Source organism: Neopelma chrysocephalum, unplaced genomic scaffold (assembly GCF_003984885.1).
Source record: "Neopelma chrysocephalum unplaced genomic scaffold, ASM398488v2 Primary Assembly neopelma1_44, whole genome shotgun sequence".
Classification (NCBI taxonomy): Eukaryota; Metazoa; Chordata; class Aves; order Passeriformes; family Pipridae; genus Neopelma; species Neopelma chrysocephalum.
In genome coordinates, this window is record NW_020897703.1 from 26,594,761 (window position 1) to 26,617,312 (window position 22,552).

A 22,552-nucleotide genomic window follows, 5' to 3' on the forward strand; every position below is an offset into this window, starting at 1 on the left:
TATGGTCTCCTCACTTTTAATTAAATGTATAATGGTTCTTCAACAGGGAAGTTGTGTCACCTAATTTAATTCTGTACCCTGGCAGTGAAATTAAGCAAACCCACAGGAGTTTAGGGTCCTGAGTTTGACAACTTAAGTCATGATGAACTCCCTCCCTCACATGTTGACTCGGTAGCCCTGGTGAAACTGTTCATGCCTTGAACAGTTATTCTGTGTAACGCATTTGAGTGCTGAAATGGATTAACCTCCTCTATAACTTGGGATGAATAGCCTCTTCTCTTGTAACTCTTCTTGACTGAATTCTTTACACAAAGGCTAGGAATATATTTAAAACCTGAAAATCACAGTTGTCCTTTCCTCTTCTATGCTTCACCCAGCTTGGGTGCAATACAAAGAACTCTCTTGTGCCTGGGCTTGGAGCAGGTTTTGCATGGCTCTGGCGCTTAGCAGATGATGCTGTGTGCCTTTGTATCCATTGAGCCTGTCAGGGACTTCACAGCTTAAACCAGACATGTTATCACCGCTTTTGATAGACACATTTCTTTTCTGAAGGTGTTTTGAAAACATGCAAAGCTCTACTTAATGGAAGTTCTCCCTGATTATACTGTGTGCCAATAAAAAAAATTGGTCAATTTTACAAAATGTCTTCACTCTATCTACCATATCCAGTATTGAGAAACATGCAATGTTTCTTGCAGGGAAATTACGAATCCAATTTGAAAGCAGTCAGAAGGCATAATTCTTATGCTGCCTGAGGTTGAAGGATAAGCGACTGTTCTGTGCTGAAGCAGGTGTGTTTAGGTGTTTGTGAGCTGGCAGCTTTTCTTTTGTTCCATCAAAAAGGGAAGATTAAAGCCAAATTTCATTGGATGGAGATCTTGAGAGAAAACATGTTCCTAAACAGCAGAGAATACTATCTCTGGCATAGAAGTTGTCTGAGTTTTCACTGAATTACATAGATTTGGGGGAAAAGTCAAGTCAGTTATCTTCATCAATACCAACCCTGTACAGTTCAAGAGTGCAATTCTTTTCAATGAGATAAATTGGCTAATTAATGGAAAATACAATTTTTCCTTAGTAGGAATTCTTTTGAGCTGTTTAAGCACAGATATTAAATACTGGGAAATGCACACAGTAACTATTCCCTGCTTAAGCCACTCGAGGCAGTGTGAATCCAAGGCCAGCTGATGGGAAGCCCAAACCTGAGCCTGTAGCTCTGGGAGGGATAGTAGCAATTCTTGGGCAAAGGGGAAATGGTAGGACTTAAAGTAAACTTAAACTGGTGTGAAATGAAGATGATGTTTGAAAAACCCACCTGGGATCTAGAGGTGTAAGAGATCCATCGTTAGTTGGATACACAAATTTTACATACCTCTGCAGCACCTCTCCCAGGTACTGCACCAATCCTGCTGTCTTCTTTCCCTGGCAATCACAGCTCTTCAGGTGATAAAAGCAAATGTTACATAATGCATACTTTTGAATATTTATAATTTGCCTACTAGTTAAACTTGCAAATCATAGCAATTCTCCTGGCTTGTTTCCAGCAGTGTATACGGAGAGTTTGTTTTCCATGTCAGTGTTTGAAATGGTTCAACTGTACAACAGGGTGCAGCTGCCTTTTATATCCTTTGCTTTGCAAGCTTAATTTTGAGGTTATCTTTGCTTGAATCTGATGTTCCCACCTGACACTGATCCCCCTGTAGATGGGAAAACAGAAGAAATCTTTTGGAAATAGTTTATTTTGAAGCTGACAGTACTATCTTGGGCTCTGAGCTCAGACTGCTTTGGTGGTGGTGATGTTGTTTAACAGAGCATTCACAAGGACTCCTGCAAAGGCTTAGTTACTCTGACCCTGATCACTTGTTTTCTCTCTTCATGGTCTCTCATCTGCCTCATTAAGACTGTGGTTTATTCTTATTTTTTGGCTATTCTTATGAAAATGCTCAGTAAAGGTGTTAGCTTTGTTTTCATTACTTCTGACTGCAGAGACACTTTGTTCTGTCACAAGCCAAGGCAAATCTTTGTGTGTTTTCATACACAGTATCTTGCCAACCTTACCCACAAGTCCATAAAAATCCCTGTACCAAACAGGGTCAAAACAGTTTCTTGGACAAAAACTATGGCTTTCCCAGAATCCAGTTACAGCTCCACTGATGTTGATTGTCAACTCTCATTTCTGCCCTTCTGTCTTAAGCTATCTTTTGAGCAATTCTGGTGTTTTCTCAATTCAGCTGTGCAAACCTGCCCTTCTGTTTGAGCAGTGCTGGTGTTTGATACCGTCAGATCCATCTGTTCTGTCCCCCACTCCCAAATGCAGCCCCCAACAGTGTTGTGGGTCTGCCAGCCTTCCTCTTGAAAGGAACTTGTGGTGCTGATAGCAAGGCCTGATCCTACTTTTGAGATTTTTTTGTTTGTTTGTTTTTCTCCCCCCCATCCTGGGGCAATTTAGCAATCTAATTCTGGTTCCTTGGAGGGATACTTTCCATGACTCTCTGGGTGCCTGAAAAGGGAGACTCAAACAGCAGGGATTGCACATAGATAAGCACTGTGACAATGTGGAAAAACAGAAGGATACTGACAACTTTCTGCTCTGCTTAGAACAGGGAAATAAAAACCTTGTACTGACCTCAAGGGGAACAGTAACATCTAGAGAGTCAAACTTGAAAGGGCAAAATATTTTCTCTTATGTTTGGTGCTAGTCTTCTCTCAGGAAGCATTTGGACATGTGAACTGTAGAAAGGAATGAAAGCACATTTGGGAAAACCTCAGATACTGCCACACTGTGCACATCTGTGACTATGCACACAGCTATGAAGTGTCTCATTTATCTAAACCTCTTTTTGAAACTGGACGTGAAGATCAAGCAATACAAAGCCAAGTATTGCTTTGGACTGCAAAATGCCGGCACAGCTTTGTGATTATTTGTGTTGATGCTGCAGTCACTGTGGTATCTGAAAACTTGTTACATACATGTCACTGGGAACTGAAGTATCTGAAGTGCCAAAATGTATGTGCAGAGCTCCTCAGTGTAAAAATAGAGTGCTGGGGTGCTGGGTAACTTAAGAATCTCCTTTCTTTTTTTAGATGAAAGAATCCAAAATTGAAATTGCAGTGGGATTTTATATGATGAGGTTGGTTAACAGTTGAAAATACCTCTCTTGCTATAGAGCCTGATCCAAGATTCCCTAACACTAGTGTGACCCTCTTGGTTGTGACACAGGCTCAGCAACTGGCCCCCTGGGGACAAAAAAGCTTTCTGGTGTGAACAGTTACTGAGCACGTTAACCAGAGCATATGTTTGCTGAAAATTGTCATCTGGGACTTAGGACCAGAAGACCACCTTATGTGTCTAATACCTTTCTGCTGCTTCAGTAGGACAGGTGTTGCTGCAGTACAGCTTTGTTTTTTTCACAAATATCCTCATCATTTATCAGTGGCTTTTTCCTGTCTTTATTATATGAGATATGATACCAAACTGGGTGCTAATAAGTGCACAAAAAAACTAGTAATGCTATTATTAGTGGTGACATAAATTTGTAATCTAACAAACGCATGTGGTTTCTTTTTTTCTCTTTTTTAAATACTTAAAAATACTTTCATGTCCACCCAGCTAGCTCTAGTGTTTATAGGTACTTATCCCACTTCTGTGGATTTATTTTAAAAGTGTTGTTTTCAGGGCGTTTCTAGATGACAAGACTGACTGTGACTGTGTTACCCTTTCCTGACTGGCGTTCTGAGCTATTGTCTTGTGTTTTTATCCTTCCAGTAACTTAATGTCCATGAGTTGCTGTGACCTGTTGTTATACAGACCACGCATAATTTTAATACTGATAAATGGAGCTAATTGAATATCACTTTCTCAGACTGTTTACACTTTTTTCTTCCTGTCTTGATAATAAAAGAAAGGAGGGAAATATTGGCTTTCCCATGAACATCCTTGGGAAGATCCATGACTTTATTGCAATATTGAGCTGGTACCAAAATGAACATTCATAGACAGTCATTTCTGGTTGGCTTTCCTGGGCAGTGATGTTTTTTGTTTGTTTGCTTGTTTTTAAATTCTTTATGAATATCTGGGAGCTTTTGAGGTTCTCCCCCCAACCCCCCCTAAAGTTACCAATCTAATTCTGGATCCTTGGAGTCATTTTCCATGACTTTCTGAACACTTCGGTTTGGAGACACATGTTTGCCCACTACATTGGTGCCTGAATACCTGTTTGCAGCTTTGTTTTCAGAGCCTCCTTCATGATGCTCTTAATAGAAGTGTGTTAAAATTACCATTTATTTGGCAGATGCTTTTGAATAAAGGGCCCTTTCACCTTTTCTAGGAAGAAGCTGATTGTTGAGCTTATACCAAGTGAAAGGTGACTCTTGTGTCCCTCAGCTACAGTGAGAACTAATCCAACCCCCAATGTAACACATACAATAGAGAAAATACAACTTGTCTCACATGAGAAACTAGCTCATAAAGGTGTCTTACCCTCAGGTTTTTGGGAGTTTCCATTTGTCAGTCTTTTGCAGAATTCAGTTGAGGAGTTTTCCTCAAAGATATTGGAAAGTTAGAAAACAAAATGTGCTGTTAAACATGGATTGTAGCAAATTGATATTTTAAATGAATGATGATACATTGCAGCGATTAGTGATGGCACAGGAGCGTTCTGGGGAAATAATGAGCTGTCTAAGTGGTCAGGAAGAAATTTACCTTCATTCTGTCACCTCAGATGTGCAGGAGAGAAAAGTGAAATAATTTATGACAGGGCTATGTACCTCTTAACACTGTAATATATTAGACTTGTGATGTTGTGACACTAATCACCAAAAAATTCTAGGGTTGTGTCATAAATTAGATTGTGCTGCATCTGATTGGGCTTTTTGTGCTTTATTCACATCAAAAGGCAATTACATTTTGTGCAAACTTAATCTTACTAGTTTAATGGTGCATATAAAATATGCCTTTTAATTTGTCCTTTATTAATACTGTATATAGGGGTTTTCTGCAAATGAGAAGCAACTAATTATTTTGTTTTTTGGATACTGGGGGTACCCTTCAGGATATAATCTTTGCTTAAATTATCCATATGTATGTGTAAGAGATATATTTTGATATTTTGATCTTTTTCAGGGCTGCATCTATACTACTTAAAGGAATTTTCTTAGCAGTCAATATAACTCCCTAAAAGAACTCGGCAAGCCAGGGTTCAGCTGAGATTCTTGCACAAAACTGAGATAAACACCAAAGTCCACCCTATTTGTGTAAGGACAAAGGGGAATGGCTTTAAACTGTAAGAGAAGATGTTTAGATTAGATGTCAGAGAGAAATTCTCGCTGTGAGGGTGGTGAGGCACTGAAACATGTTGTTGCCCAGAGAAGCTGGAAATGCTCAAGGCCAGGTTGAGTGGGGCTTGGAGGAAGCTGGTCTAGTGGAAGGTGTCCCTGCCCATGGTAGGGAGGGGTTGGAGTTAAATGATATTTAAGGTGCCTTCCAACCCAAACCATTCTATGGCTTTATGATCTTTTTTCAGTATTCTTTTGCCTTTTGTAATGAAATAAACTTGACACCAAAAAACAAATCAATTTGAGTTGATGAAACTTCCTGCCAGATCAAAACTAAAAGGAATGATTGAATAGCAAAAAACGGTCTCTACACAAGAAATGACTGACCTTGGAGAAGGGAGCAGCAAGAACAGGATCAAACTCAGCAGCACAAAATGAAAAGCCACATGTACTGGAGGACTGGTGAAATATTTGCTGGTCTAAGCTGGGAGCTCTAACAGAAACACACTAGATGCCAATGTGATGGTGATAAATGCAGCTGGAGGATGAATTAGGACGCGTATTTCCATGAGGGTTTGGGATGTTCTGGTGCCTGGTGAGGCCTCTGCAAGAACAGATGCAGTACGTGGCTCTGGGTATCCAGTGTTTCACATCTGACCAAGTAAGGCTTGCAGGTGGCAAAATTGTACCTGGACCAGGCTAAATTTTTTTTTTTTTTGCTTGACTGTACATTTTCACTGCTGTTTGTAGAACATGATTAAAAAATCATAAATGCTCATGAGTGCTTAAATTAAGGGGTAATGTTGGCACTGAACAAAGTTGTAAACAGGCTGGGGATGTGTGTGGGCAGCTTTTAGGATGAGATTTGGAAAAAATGGTGATTGAAATACCTTCAAATAGGAGTATGGGGAGAGAAAACTGGAGGCTATAAAAGAGTTATGTGGTGCTGGTTTTAACAATACAAACAAGCAAGGTCACCTGCGTGGCTTGCGCTTAACTGGTCTTATTAATGGGCATGTTTGTGTGAAAAGAAGCTAAAGTATGTGTGTTGTTTCCAAAAGTCTGTAATGAGGAAATTGGTGAAAAGAGACTGAAGGAAAGAAATAGCATAGCTGACATGTCAGGTAAGGTCTGGGTTGATGGTGATTTCAGGGATTGAATGTATATGATGGGTATTGGTTCTGTACTCCTACTACTGATCATTTAAGCTTATTTTACTGGTTGGAAAGTGTAACCATCCGATACAAAAGGCTTTCCTTTTAAATAGAAAGCAAATTCTCTACTTAAATGCTTCGTAGAAAGCTTATTTTCAAATGAATGTTTCTTAATGAGTGAACAGTTCTTTTTTCCTGTGGAAAGGTGATAAAACAAATTACTTCCGAACTTTCAAAAGGGGAGGAATTTGTTTTTGTTTGTTTCTCTTTGTTGTCGTTGTGGTTTTTTTCTTAAATAACATAAGTTTATGATGGAATCTTAACACTTTATGAATTTATTTTTTTCTGATAAGATAGCAAATATTTTTCTATGTCTATTAAACAACCCCCTATTTTTCATTAGTGATTTCCAAATAACTATAATTCAGATGCTGATTTTAGTTTGCAAGTAGTACGATTGACTGTTTTTAGAGTATATACATGTCATATCTCCTCTAATGAAATTGAGCTTGATATTAGTTGAAGCCTAATATCAGGTTCAAGTAAATTAGTTGCATTTTCAGAACCTGCATGTTTATTCTATGCAGACATGGTAGCAGTGATTAGTCATGTTATATGTCAGCTGTAACAGTGAAAAGGAAAGTGAAATGATTTGAATACATGCTGAAAATGAAAATAGCTCTGCTTTTCTCATTAAATGGTTTGCCAAACTGATGTACAAAAACAATTACTTGTTCTGCAGCACTCAGAGATGCTGCATTGCAAACACTCACAGCAGCTTTATTTTTAGAACGTGTTTGAATCATTCAGTATGATCTAGTTGTTGTCCACCTACAGTAGCTGGGAGACAAATAATATTATGTGTGACATTATATCTTGAAAAACATACCTTATTGAGATGTGCTTTTTATTTCTATGCAATTTTCTAGCCAGAGCATTAGAGCTGAGTTTCCTTTATAACATACAGATCATTATCACAGGCAGGATTCTGACCAAGACTATGAAGAAAGTCAGTGGTTTGGGGCTGTTTGAGACAACAGAAATGAGCTGGGAATTTCAGATCCAATCTTAGTTTTGTGGCCCTATTCTTGCCTCAAAAAGTGCCACTGTCCAGACTAAAGGCATTGTTTTGGCTGTGGATTAGCAACCACATCAGTATTGGTCTGCAACTTTAGCAAAGAAGAATCATGTGGGTAGAAGTGGGCAGCACTCCTGGCCTTTAGTAACCATAAAGCTTTGTCCTTCCACTTACCTACCTTGCTCCTCAGGAGTCAAAACTTGGAGAATACTGGACTAATTAATGTTTATTCCATCCATGGGGTTGCTATGTATGGTCAAAAAGCTAGCAAAAAATAAGTCAAATGATGATTTTATATGAGTGGATTCAAGCTAAAATTGGAAAAAACTGCTTTTAACAACAGGCTTTTGGAATGGAGTAAGACTGATAGTATCTTCTGATTTCTCTGCTTCTTGCTGTGGGTCAACCCTTTATGTCTTAGGTGTGATTGAGGTGCACAGTGAGAAAAGACCTGTGATTATCTTTCCCAAAGACCTCTTTGCCTCATCTCTCCTCCAGCCACTATCAGGGAAGGAGGAGGAGGGGAATGAAAAGTAGAGGCTCAAAAATATAGCAGATTACAGCGTTGTAATACAAAGCAAAGTAGTTAGCTGTATAACATGAATGTAATAATGATAGCTGAAAACTGGCCTAGAAATTAAGGTCAGGAACAATTGGATTTCTTGAGTCCCTCTCTTTTTAGTGTCCATCTAATGAGTTAATAGAAGGATTTGAGTTGCAACCTCTTCCATATCCCCCCTTTGAGCTGGATCTTTTTCCCCAATAGATCTTGGGACTCAAAAGAAGCATGTTTGGGTGTCTTGTTGCACATCCCAGCTGAGCCAAACGGGCAGTTTCACTGATACCAGTGCCACTGAGCTGGGTTTTACACTCAGTTCAATAAACACTAAAATTGGGTCAAATTCTACTTTGATGAAATCAATGGCAGAAGTAATTTGGCTATGATCTTGTCTGCACTCAGGCTACTTTATGCTCCTCTGGCATCGTAAAGGAGCAATGATTTATACTGTGACTCATTTTAAAGCCCCTCTGTGCTGCCAGGGTTATACTGTGGGTTTAGAGTAAATGAAATTTCAGTCTAATTGGCTTTAGTGTAAATGAGCATTATGGGCCATAAACTTGTTTGGACTGAGACAATGATGAGATGTGTGTGTGAACTCAACAGTTTGAGTTGCCCTGTGGCTGAAGGGGATCCTCTGCAAGGACTCAGGAATATAACAGCTACTGGTTTGAAGAGCACTGTGTGAGAGAATGACCCTTTCTGAAGACTCTAAGCCACAAGGCAAGTGACTGAAATATGATAGGGAAAATATCCTTTTCTCTCTGACCGTGTTTTGTCATATTGACCGGGGATGAAGCTGGAAAGAAGTACCATCCCTTGATAAAGACTGGGAGGGAGGAAAAAAACTTCCCCTTTTCTCCAGGTGGCGCATGAATGGTTTGCTGAAATGTGACTGATGGCACTTTAGACTGATGTGATCTGGAAGTTTTGTACAAGCTTGTAAAGCAACTTTTCCTCCTCTTCCTGAAATAAGAGCAGTGAAGTCCCTCAGAAGTTTCTCATTACAGAGGATTTATTCAAGATTTTACATTTCCATCTGCAGTCTGCCTCATGTTGTGTGTGAGGAACTTCAGAAGTAAGGCACTAAATCAACTAAACCATTTTATAGCTGTATTGCAGAGTTAAACGGGAGCGGCTTGCTGAGACATAACACATATTTTGTAAAAATAGCCACAATTTTATTTCCTTTCAGTGGTTACAATTAAGGTTTTCTTTCAGGAGAAAAGTGAAAGAAAGGCTGTTCAATTACACAGAGTGCTGCAGAAATGCCATTGAATGAATCATTTAATCCTTTTAAGTACAATCACCTTCCAATGGTTGGAATTTTACCTGTTTCAGACATTTCCCACCTTACATGACACATCCAAGAATAAAGGGAAAGGCTGGTTGTAGCTTCTTTTGTACTCCTTGTCAATCTGTTCTTGAGAAATACCTGAACATAGAAGTTACCCCCTACTCCTGTATAGCTGATATACATAAATGTGTGTGTATAGTAATTTATTAAATATGTGCAATGTGTATGTATAAATTCTGGCTTGTGATGCCTGTTTTTGGTGTGGGATTACAGTATTGATTCTCTGTGCCTTGCATTTAGGAGTTGATCAGGTGTGGCCAACATAACGTTGCCTATTAAAACAGTGAGAAAGGAGGAAAAACTGGCATCGTGAAGGGACAACATGGGGAGGTGGAGGAAAAGAAAATTTGAAAGGCTCCAACTCCATGAAAAACATACTACAGGACATATAGAATCTCATACTAGTGGAAGAATTTTAGACCTTGGTTTCCATGAACAGGTGGTGTCTAACAGGTTGCAACTTAACCAGGAAGGAAAAGCATTCTCCTCCCAAGTTTTCCAAGCTGCAAAGTAACCCAGGTGGTGTAACCATTGTCCTAAAGGAAGCAGTGAGTTCATTTCACTCACAGGCTGCTGACACAGAGCACACAAGCAGCCATGTCTGAAAATTGTGAACATCTACAAATGAAATTTATCTCCAAGGCTGGTTTGTCACCTTTACTAAATATTGCCTGCTGTAGCTGTGGATTTTTTTTTTAAGGTGAGAAGTACATAAACACAAACATCATAACATGAATTGCCTACAGAAAGAAAATAGGTTGCTTTTTTTCCTACAAAATATTTAGTAATTTTTTTTTACCATTCCTGTAACTGTCTATATTTAAAGTTATAAATCCTTGCCTTTGCAGTGCAGTAAATACTGAGCCCCCTATCCAATTTTTATCTAATTTACATATGTTACTGTATAGTTCATACCTGCTTAGTGAAATCACCTTAATAGCTGTACTGGGACTTTCACTCATCTGAAAGTTTTGAAGTCCCCTCTACTGACACTTTCAATTTCCAAGAAAAATATAAGTTAAATCTCATTATAGGTAAGCTAAATTGGGCTTTTGATAACAAAGTTTTAAAATATGTTTATTTTGAGCTTCAATGCATGTGGCCCCATGCTAAATTTTAGCATGTGCTTGCATGCCTTTCTGGAGGGAGGAGTATTTTATTTACTTCATGAATTGAAGATAAATGTAAAATTATATTCTGTGTAAGTACTCTTGTAAAAGCAAGATCAACATTTATGAGCAGTGTACATACAGCATATTGTTTGGTCACTGGGGCTGTGTTTGGGTACCCTTTGGAGTTCTTTTAGAAATGCAGTCAATAGAGCAGACTCATCCTGAGGTTTAATTGATGGGCATCATAACACAATCCATCACATCAGCTATCTCCACTGGTGTCAGAGAGAGAAAAGGATAAACTGGTGGTGCTGGTGGGGAAATAGGTTGTTTTATTCCCTTCTTGTGCTCTGCTTACCACAGAGTTTTAGGTTTTGTACAGCTGTCCATCTGCTCAAAGGGGCAGCTCTAGCTGGTATGGAGAAACATATCTTTTATCCCAGATGCCCTCATGTTTTGCAGCGTTACCTGGCACAATACTTTTTCATCCATCCTCATTTTAACTTGACTTCGGGGAAATTTGCTTAGTATTGATTTAACTTCATTTCTGTTAAAAGAAAACCTGGGAGCACTGTCTCTATAGCTGTGCTCTAATAATGGAATATCCTCAATATCTGATTAATACAGCTGGGAAATATACTTTTGTTCCACAGTCAAAGTAATAAATGAGGAGGGGATCAGGCTGTAATGAGAGAGAACTTTTCAGGCTATTTGATATCTCGAACTTGGACTGATCAAAACAACTGCAGAGTAAGGCATTCTCTTTTATTTAACTTGCTTTTTCCAATAAAATTCTTAGTGGAAAAATATCAGGTAGTCTACGTGAAATCCTAGTTTAACCTTTTGATATTTCTTCAGGACAGGTGACTTGTTTTTAAGTACCAGAACATGTTCAATATTAAAAAAAATTAAAACTTTTTTAAAATCAATAGCCACCAAAAAAACCCTCCAGAATCACTGGGCTTAACTATTATTGTTTGCTGAATACCATTGCTGGTGGAGGATTCCATTTCTAATCACATCTGCTGGCTCTTAAAAGTGGCATGGGCCCACCCACAGGGCACTGGCCAGAATGGGAGCCCTCCTTTTGTGCCTGTTTCTTTCACCAGGGAAGAAAAATATGATTAGTCATAATCAACAGGTCTGTTTTCAGTGGGTTTGAGGGAGCAGTTTTTTCAGTGCTCTTCAGAAAGATGGGCTTGGAGAAGGTCTAAGGAAGCTGCAACTGCAATACTGACAGACGTTGGATAAGCTGTTCTGTATCGTAGAGAAGCCAGATGGAGACATCTGGATTCATATGAAAGTTGTGGATATCCGTGCCCTGGGGGGGGGGTGTGAAAATAAAGTGGATGTGCTGCTCCCTGGCAGTGCAGGTAAAACATACTAACCCCATCATTACTGGGAAATGTCCAGGAGGAATGATTGACTTTTGTGCATCAGTTCTTGGTCCTGGAGGCATGTGGCTGAGCTCACAGCATGCACCATCACCACCTTGTGACATTTATCCTCCTCTAAAGCAGGTTAAGAAATTCCCTTGCCTGGGTAGATGACAAGCTGCACTATTATGTTTTCTCAGTGTTGTCCTCCTTGAGGAAGCAGAGGACAGAGGGCTCAAAGGACATAGGAGAGGGGATCCTGAGTTACACCCAGAGAGAAGAGAGAATGGCCCTGTGGACAGGTATGTCACATCTCCCTCGTGAACGTGTGTGATGTGACGGAGGAGTAATGCCAGAGGACACAATTGTTAGGGTATAAACAAGCTGTTTTTTCTTTTCTCTTTTTATTTTAAAATCTGGTTTGTGTCATACTGTCATGATAGTTACCATTCCCTTTGTGCTCTGAAGTAGATCAATAGGTTTGTTGTTGGGTCAAGACAAAGGGCTTGGCAGCTCAGGAAACAAATTACTTGTATTTCCTTTCCTATTAAAGCTTCCTCTGTCACAAAAATTGTTAGCTGTGGAAGACAACTTTTTTTTTTTATGTTGATGTCAAAATATCTGAAACAGATGAACAAGTATTTTATCTCTGCATAGCTGAGCAGCAACTTTGCTGCATGTGGCTTTTCTTCATGGTAATAATTAGGTATTTTACTGGGATGCGACTACCATCTCTTCTAACAACTGCCCCTCTCTTTGATAAATAAACAGGCAGCTGAAGAAGACCTCCTTCAACAAGGAGGGCTCCATGTTCATTTGGGAGCAGCTATAGTAATAACAGCAATAATGCTAATAATTTTTTCAATGTCATAGCAGCCAGATGTGTTTTTATTGAAGCAGAATTCTTAATTTCTGTAGTGGGAAACATATTTTCCATATCTCCTTTATATGGAAGGCACGAGTAGAGAGAGATTACATCAGAAATCATCCATTTTGTCATGATACTGACTTTTATTTTCCATTGGGTCCTTTTAAGATTTGTATTTTACTGTCTGTGTCAAAGACCAATTCTGGTCAAGACTTACTGCACACAGATGAGCTATAAACAGAGTTATGAAAAAGGGCATTTGAGGCCCCTCTACACATACATCACACTGTGCTTCTGGAAAGCCTGGACCCTGTGAGTTTCTCGGTCTTTAGTTTCATTACTGTACCTTCTGCTATCCTTTCAAGCAACACTTTAAATCTCTGCTTTGGAGCCTTGGGGTGCACCACAGTCTGCCAACATCACCACCACCTTGTCTTCTTCCCAAACCATGACTGCATGGAGTGGTCACAGAGAGTATAAAGTCTGAGCATTTATTCACTGTGCAATATGTCAGTCCAGTTCTTCTCACATCAGGACTGGTTTTATGTCCAATTACTCTGAGCACACCTTGCTGGCTCTGGTTTATACTGACTAACGACAAAGTCATTCCAGTTGGGTTTGAAGTGATTTACCTCTGGGAAGAAGCATGGTCAGGAAAACATTAGCTACTTTCTTTTAATCATTTCACTTGATGTCACAATCCTTTCTGTTTGACTGTAGAATTTTTTTTAAACTCTTTATATGTGCCGTGGTAGAAGAAACCAACACAGTTTTTGCTTTAACTGTGAAATCATAACAGGTATTTTCAAATCTGTATAGCTAGAACCAATTAAGAGAATTTCTGTCTATCAGGATATTCTTGTACTTCAGTGTCTGTCTCTTTGTTCAGTGCTGGAGAAACACCCATAGTTTAAATTGCAAGTATGTGAGACCTTCGGTGAATTACTCTCAGCTGGCTCTGAGCAGGGGTGTGAAGGCTCATAGCAGGGCAAGGGTGTCTCAGGTTGCTTATGGCCACTTCTGTCTCTGTACACACAGAGGCTGAAGTTGCTCTGTAGTGTCTTGTTCAAAATGCTGAAAACTTGGTGTGGAAGGAGGCCCAGGGCTTGGAGAGAAGGGGGATACATGGAATAACATGGTCTTGACTAAACATCTGCCAACAAAGGGTGCTGAGGGAGGAGTGATGTCTGGTCCCTTAGTCTGATTCACCAGACACTGTTTCTAATTTGAGGATGCTTCTCAGGATGAGCCCCTCGTGAGATTTAAATTTGAGCTCGGTGTCTGTGTTGTGTAGTCTAAACTCCCTTTTTCTTCCCCTCTTAATCTCAGTTTCTGTAACAAAAGTTCCAGTACCTCCTATTCATGTCAACAGTGATGGAAATGCTTCTCGTTGAGGAAAATGACAGTTTTTGGGAAACTGAGTTTTCACTGGGAGATGGGGATGCTGGATTTCACCCAGGTGCTTCTTTTCCCACCACTCCAAGATGGGAAAACAAATGTACTAATGCTACATTATTTGTTAGGATTAATGATCTATATTGCCATAATGCATGATCACTGACCTTTCCTGCGTTCTGCATGCTCCCATGTGAAAAATACATGGAAAAATGTCCCTTTCGTTCCCTAGAAGTTTACTCTATCTAGCTGGGATATCTTTGAACCTTAAGCTTCTATGGAGAACTATTTTTATTCATATGGAATATAAATCACTGTGCCATTTATGACTATTTTTTCCAAAACTGTACAAGTATGAAAAAAAGAGATTGAAATCCTGCTTTAAAAGGAGAGCTGTAGTTTTTTTATGATTCTCAGTGCTGCATTTCCCCACATGAATTTTTTTTTTTTTTTTTCTTATCCTGGTACATCACATCTATCTCCCCTTACTCATCCTTTCTGTTTTATGAACCATGAAAACTCTGAGGACCACAGTAAGGGTTTGGTAGCTTTCAAGCAATACTCTGTGGTATTTCATATATGGTGAGGGGCATCAGTATCATGCTTGGAAGATCAGCTTGATAAAGGGGACACAGAGTAGAAAGGTTGCACAGATGTTCTGGGACCTCAGTTCTTGGATTTTGTCGACCAGGAGTTTGATTATATTCTGAAATCACTGAAGCAAAGAGTAAATATAAAGCTCTGTGACCAGAAATCCCTGCAGCAGATATATACTCTGTGCTACATCTTACAATTAAACTACAGTGGTGCAAAATCTGCTTCCAAAGCATGGCCTGTGGAATCTGATGCTTCCTTCTGAAGGGCCCATCTGTGATTCCCCAGCACCTTGAGCAGGAGGGTGGGATTGCTGTTCACTGTCTCTGCGGTGTCTGGAGCAGGAGAGCCTCCCTTTCTCCTTTCACAGCTGCAGACATGTTTTGTCAGCCCTGGGTAACCTCTGTTGCCTTGCTTAATGTCGAGCATTGCACACATTGAATTTCTATGACTTAAGTGTATCTGTTTTCTGTATATTTGGAATTGTTGCTCATTTAACCATGACTAATAGGTAGCTTGAGCAGAGATCTCTGAAGAGAGACTATTCAAGTTGGGAGCACGCAGAAAGCCTCATCTAATCAACCTACACATATATACACATCATCAATATTTGCAGCTGCATTTTCCCACACAATCACTGCTTGCTTGACAAAAAGATGTATTTTCGTTCCATTTTGGATTAGACTAATTTTAAAAAAATGTTTTGTTCAATTTGATCCAAACAAGAAAAGCCGTACTGTCTGATTGAGGGCCGTATATCAAATACATTCTGCAACAGAGATGGGTGAAAATTCATTTTCATTTGACTTTTTATGCCACTACTGTTTGACAGGTGTTGAACTATTAAAAAAAAAAAGGTTGCTGGGATATATTAAGATATATTAAGTGGTATGAGACACATGACAATTCAAATTAAGTCTGCCGGCTTAAGATAATGCTGAGATTAAGTGCCATTAATGCTACCTGGTCTATCTGTCCAGTTTGCTGGTTGGCATTCCTGTTTTACTGAACAAGACTATGGAAAATCAAACTTATGCTGAAGTCTGCAGGCTTAAAAGCATCTCTATTTTGAGGAAAAAAAAGACAAGTTCCTACAGTTAATGTTTAATCAATGTATTGGCTTTTCCCCTTCAAGCACCATCAAATATAGTGTAGCCAGCCACAGGCATTCCTGATTATGTTGTTGTTTTGTTAAATAATAGTTAAAATGGAGCTTGAAAGTAAGTTTCTCTTTTCGAATAATTGCACGAATAAGTTCTCGTGTGCTTGAATGTGTTACTGTGCCTAATGGTGGCATGAAGGCTGTCACAGTTGCCCTTACCTGCCTGGAGGTGGAAAGCTTGCTTTAAAATCACGTGTTTTGCAGCATTCCCTTGTACCTAAGGGACAAACAGGTGGCTTTCTCATCTGCTCCTCTGCTTACTGGTTGTTGCTGTTCTGTTTGGATAAACTCTGTCTGGGACATGCTGAAGCTCCTCTGAAGAATAGGATTGGTTCTACCCATCGTGGCTCTGCGTCTGGTCAAATACCTCCTGTTGGTTTTTGCAACAGTGGAAACAGCCTAAAATTCCAACTTCATGTGGAGCCTTTCAGTCCTTAAAAGGAATTCCTGTAATTTTTATTTTTTTTAATTGTCTGAATAGAACACCAAGTACTGCTAATGATCTGAACTCTTTTTGAAAGAGAGGGGCTCTGTGACAACAGTCACTACATGTGATTTAGTGACAAGAATAAAAAGTTGTCAAATTAGCAACTTAATTGGCTTAAAATAAAAGCTGTAGATTACAGTACAAAATGTTTGCATTAACCATGTTTTCTAATCTATATTCTCTCTTTTTCCTACCCTCTTTTCTGAGTTATAGACAGTTCAAAATTGCATTAAAATGCTAGATATTTAGAATGTCCTGATCTCTGCAGAAAACTGGCATATTAACATTTGTTTTGCTGTAAGAATTTTTTTTTTGTTTTGTTTTAAAAGGCTGAAAAAAACAAGATCCCAAAAAACAAACAACTCTGTCCCCTCTCTGCAAACCCAGGACTCCTTCAAACCACCAGAAAATAGTTTTTAATGTTGGCTGGAGAGTAGATAGCAAGTTTTGAGCACTTTTGTTGCATGCACTCGATGTCTTCTGAAGAAACTAAGAAGGACAGACCTGGCACATCCACCGGGAGCAGTTGGGTGGTAGAGAGTCACCCCTGCAGTTGCAAGTGACTGTCTAGGTGATGTAAGAGACAATCCAGACTTTGTGAGTAATTAGGAGTGGTGACTGTGAGGTTAACAGATTGAAATAGAAGATGGGCCCCATCTTTTGGAGTAGAAAGAGCAGTTTGGCAGCTGTCATTGCACATTAGGTGCAGCTGTATGTGTGTGTGTGCAGAACGTGGAACAAGAAGACTTTCAGGAGGAACTAATATACTTGCTCATGGAAGATTATATTATTTCCAAACCAGACAGAACAGAGATAAGGAAATGTGCCAGTATAAAAAAAAATAAATTCGTGTGACTGTGTCTAACCTGCTACTTACAACTAAACTGTATTCAAATGTCTGACATTAAATCTCAGTGTCTTTCCTGCCACTAAAATTAATGCTTGAACATGGCTGGTAACTTCTGGCCTATGTAAATTCACACCCTTTTAAACTATCTAGTAACTATTCATATTTAAATATGAACACTTAAGAACCCCTTCTTTCCTAATTTCTACTGTAGCTATTAAATTATTGCATTTTATAAAAGTGCTGTGGTTTAGCACAAATATTTGCAATAGGTTCGTTCATATGAATGTATAGTTCTCTCATTCTGACTAGTTGGCGCTGCTTTTGATGTCTATTTTCCACTTTTCAAGAGAAAAAAGTAGTTGCAGAGCTGTGGTGGGAGTCATGAAATCAGAACCGTGTAATGCCTTTAGTCTGCTGTCAATTAGTTGCTGTGACACAAAACCATGATGAATCCCATGGCACCATTTCCCTGTTGAGTCTAATAAAATTCACTTTCAGTTTGCAAGTCTGTAGATGCCCCTTCTGGTCTAAGGGAATAACAGAAGATGTCAAACTACAAGTCAAAGTAAAACAGCAAGAAAGTAGAAAAAGGAACAAGCTGCAAATGAAACAACAACAACAAAACCCTGAGAAAGATGTATTTGCAGTTGAATGTAACTGACTTAAGAGGTAGGAGTTATTTAATAAGCCTGAAGTTTAGTACAAGCTTGTCATGGTAGACTGTGTTTGCAGTTCATATATCACACGAAGAGGTGTTGCCTTTTGTTGACGAGAAAGAGGAAGCAGCTTGGCAAGGCTTGGGAATACTGCTGTGCATTCAACAAGGAAAATACCTTTTAACATGAGGTGAATCCTCAGGTGAGGCAAGGCTGGGTGTTTTGAAGAAGCTCTTGGGAAATCATAGGGGAAGGGATGTATCTTAGAGGAGAGCTGCCTTAGCAACATGGAGCAGAGAGGGGGGGATCCTCGAGAATTCCAGGGAGATGTTAGGTCTGTTACCCTGGGACTTTGGCTGCTGCTTGACTTTGGTAACACTGCTATGGACACAAGAGCTGAGCAAAGAGGTAAACAAAACCAGGGTGGATGGAGCAGTCAGCTCTGGTAATGATATCTTTTTTTCCCCCCTAAGAGAATCTGCTATGTGACTGTTCTCATTCCTGAGTTAATAATTAAAACAAAAAATAATTTGAAAAATAGAAGTCTTTCTGTTGGGAGTCCTTTCCCGAGGATGGGAAAGGATGTTCTGGGATGTCCTTGTTTACTGCTCTGCTCCAATTGTTTATAGGTTGAAGGAACACATATATTCTGCAGAGTCCCCTCCTGAGTGCGTTCTGTTTTAGGGAGGTAGATATTTTAGGTATTCCCCTACGTACAGAAATCTTATTTAAAACTACAAAGAATAAAAACTTGGATTTCTTTAAAAAATTTAATTCTAGAGTCAGTTTGGGTGGGATGGGTTAAATGTGGAAGGTAGGTATAATGTGGAAGGGAAGTATTTTGTATTTGTGGCAGCAAACAATTGGGTATGTGATTGCATCCTGATTTACATGACATAAAACTTTAGAGGTTTAGAGCTGTTTATTTTTTCTTTTTCTGCCCGAAAAAAGGGTCCAATAGTCATGGGGAGCCTAATTTACATCACCAAACCTTTGACTCTCTGGCAGGAGCTGGTTGACAGACAATATCATAACCTCAGCTACTCTGTTATTTGAGAAAATGCTTAAGGGATATTGAAAGTAAGGAATAGGATGTGGCCACAAATCACTTCTGAAATGAAGCATTGACTCTGTTTTGAAGAAAACATGTTGAATATTGGCATGCTGCATTCTCCTTTATTTGACCAGGAATCCTCAGTGTTTATTGAGGGTGAAATTCATCTGTGTGCTGTGAACTATGCACTCCAAATAAAGCTTCAGTGAGTTTTTAATGTTGGGTATATCATATGCTGGCTTTCCTGCATAAGGATGAGTTTTTTCTTGAAATGAAATGAAGACTGAGAGCAGATAAGGTAAAATAATGATGGGACGAAATAAAACTGGTCTGTCAGAAGAAATGGCACAGAAATTCAATTTGGGGTAGTAAAATGGGCATACATATTATTTTCTGTTGTATGCTATTTCACACAAAGTATGGTTGCAACAGGAAATCAATGGAAAATAAAAATTACATATAAGACAAACTGCTAAAAACCAAGAGGCTGTACTTTCCAGTTCAAATTGAAAGGTAAAAGCAGCAGAAGGATAACATATGAGTTTCATATCCTTGGATAACCGTAAATTTGCTTCCTTTGTCTGCTGATGTACTACCTTCAATTTTATTCTTATGATTGTTTTGGTAGCATGTACCTGTCCTGATACTATGGTGAATGCAGATAAATATTCTGCATAAACACTTTTAATGTTATTTCTGTCTGTAATTTCTTTTTTTTCCCCGAAGTCATTTCTATTTCATGGTATCAGATCTTTTCCATATCTGGGTGAATCTGATTTTTACACCATACCTGTACTTAATCCCATTATGCCACCAATGTTTGTCCACTTTGTGTTACCCCATAGATCCTGGTGCTGTCCTCTTAAGTAAGTTGTGTCTGTGTACGTTAAACTCCTCAGCTATAACCCTATTTAACAATCACTGTGAAATAGCTGGTAGAAATGAGAAAGCTGCTTAGAGTTATGAGATGTTAAAGTTTTTTTTCTCCCTTATTTAATGCAAAGGTGACCCAAGTACTTTAATCTTTTAAAAGACAATATGGTGTCTGTTTTACACATTAGTAACTGGGTTTGGGTGGCTATTGGTATGCATGAATGAAAAATAAAATTCAAATGTCAGTGGAGCTTTTCTGCGAAACTCCAAAATTCATTGCAGATAACAGGATATTATTTGATAAATTTTTGCATCAAAACACAAAAAAGAAAAAAATGCAGCAACTTTGAGGGACTTTAACTGCAGAAGGGAAAAAGAAAAAAATTGACTAATACCTTTCTCTTGGCTCAAAGTACTCTTGTGAAGAATCTCCATAGCTTTCCTTGCATTCTCTCCATCTTTTTTTTTTATATTTGTCCTGCATTTACAGTTTAAAAAAAAATAATGTTTTTCCTCCTGCTCTATTTTTTTCCTCTCTTGTCTGTTTGAATCCCCAGTGGCCCATTACCTGTGGTACAGCTCTCTTGAGCTGGCTCTGCATGAGGAACATTTGAAGTTACCTTTGAAATATTGAAAAGTGGGGGATATCAGTTAAGTGTCTCAGAGTTACTGTGACTCCAGAGAAGATTATTCAACCATCTGGAGATGAACAGCTACTGGAATTTGAATCAGTTAATGAATTGTTTCTCTTTCCTACCTTTTCTGTTTAAGTCAAAGGAAATTTTGATTTTTAAACAAAACACAACAAAGCAACAAGCTTCATCCTGTTTCAGTCAGCCAATTGCCTTTACTAAGCAATAATTGAATTTTTAAGGTTTTGACTGTAGCGATCAAGACTATGTCTCTGCGCTTTTGAGATGGTAATTATTCAGAGGAAACCTTTTGAGTTTCGAGATGCATGAAATTCTCCAAGCTGTAAACTGCAAGGTTTATGTAAAATGTATGAAATGGAGACTCGTCATGGACAGTGACCCATACAATTATTCTCTTGTTTCATTGTTTTTGTCTTGGAGTGTTTGGACTTGTTCAGCATGCATATAAGAGAATTCATTAGTCAGAAATTTGACTGACTAATGGAAAGGCTTATTGACTAAGATGCTCTTAGAAAATCAGTTTCTGGCCTAGAATTTTTCACTTGGCTATAAAACTCTGTCTATTTGTATTCGGTGATATTTCTTTGCTTTGTTCAGTCACATTGTCTGTTCTTCTCCACTGTTTCCAGAAGGCTTGAGTCTCCCCTGGGATGGAAGCAAGGGGGATAGCCATTCTCCACTCTGAGTACCCTGTTATCTGCTGTGCTTGTTCAAGAAACTGGACTTGAATTTGGAAGGTGTTGGGTTGGTTTTTTTGCATGTGTGTGAATGAATAGATGACCAATTACAAATATAAGCTGAATGTAATGTGTGGCACCCAGAAATGTTTCTCAGTTCCTGGTTCCTAGTACGTGCCTTGGCAATGTCTCAGCTCTAGGTATGGGTCATCTGCTCTTTTCATGTGAAGAAGTAGATGAACAAGAGTAAAGCAAGATGTGACCAGGGCACCACAAAGTAAACACACTGTGATTCAAATAGAGAGTAGAACTGTGCCAACAGACCTTCTGGAAACACTTTTATTCTTGTAGAGGAAAATCATATTAAAGAGGAGTCCATCTAAACTTCTATCCTGAATAGGTTGCTGTGAGATTTGATGCCACTTTGCCAGGATGGTTCTCCAGTTCCCATGATACAGTGACAAAGATACAGAGATGACTGAATGACAGTGCTCTGCTCCAGTGAGGTTGTCATTGCTGTGTGTTTTCTGTTGCACCTGCTGCTGTAGGATCTGGTCGCAATGTCTCTGCAAGACTAGGCTGTACCTTGCAATGCTCCTGTGTGGGTTTATTTAAAAGTGTGAGCTGCCAGGATGTCTCTGTGTTACACCTGCACTTGAAGCATTTCACAGCTCAATAGAGGTTCAGCATTTATTGACTGGATTTGATGCAAAGAGTTTTTTCTTCTCTGAGCACTTGGTGATATGATGTTCCAAAACTGTATTGGCCTTTTGCTGCTTGCTTTCTGAGGATGGACTGGACACGGGCACCATTATCAATGTCCTTCTCCAGTAGTCTCTCCCTCCTCTCTCATTCAGCAATTGTGATTCAGGTTACTTTGTTTATATCAGACAGGATTTTTCTTATGTTGTGTATTTTTATTCCACATTTGTGGGGCTATTAGACCTTCACAGTGCTGGATGACTCCAGTGGTTGTTTTTCTGCTGTTCCCACCCTCCTCAGGGAATTAAGCAGTAATTAAATTAGTCCTTAAGTTAGGGCAGTTGTCGAGGGCTATGACTTGCACCATGCTGAGTGTGGAGGAGCATACTGAGTTGTTTTGGTATTCCACAGTCTGAAAGGACTTTTCAACCATCAAATGTTTCCTACACCTTGTAAACAGTGGGTTTATTCCAAACTTGCAACCTGTGACTCCAAAAACCCCAGCTTCTGGCACTGGCTATTGTGCAAGGGGGCAAGTCTGCTGACTCTGAGTCCTATCCTAGAAACACTTAGGAATTTGCCTAGCAGAAGTTTCTCTCCTACGGATGACAATCTATTTTCACTGCATTTTTCTCAAAGAAATAATGTACTTTTGCATTGTATGTACAGTA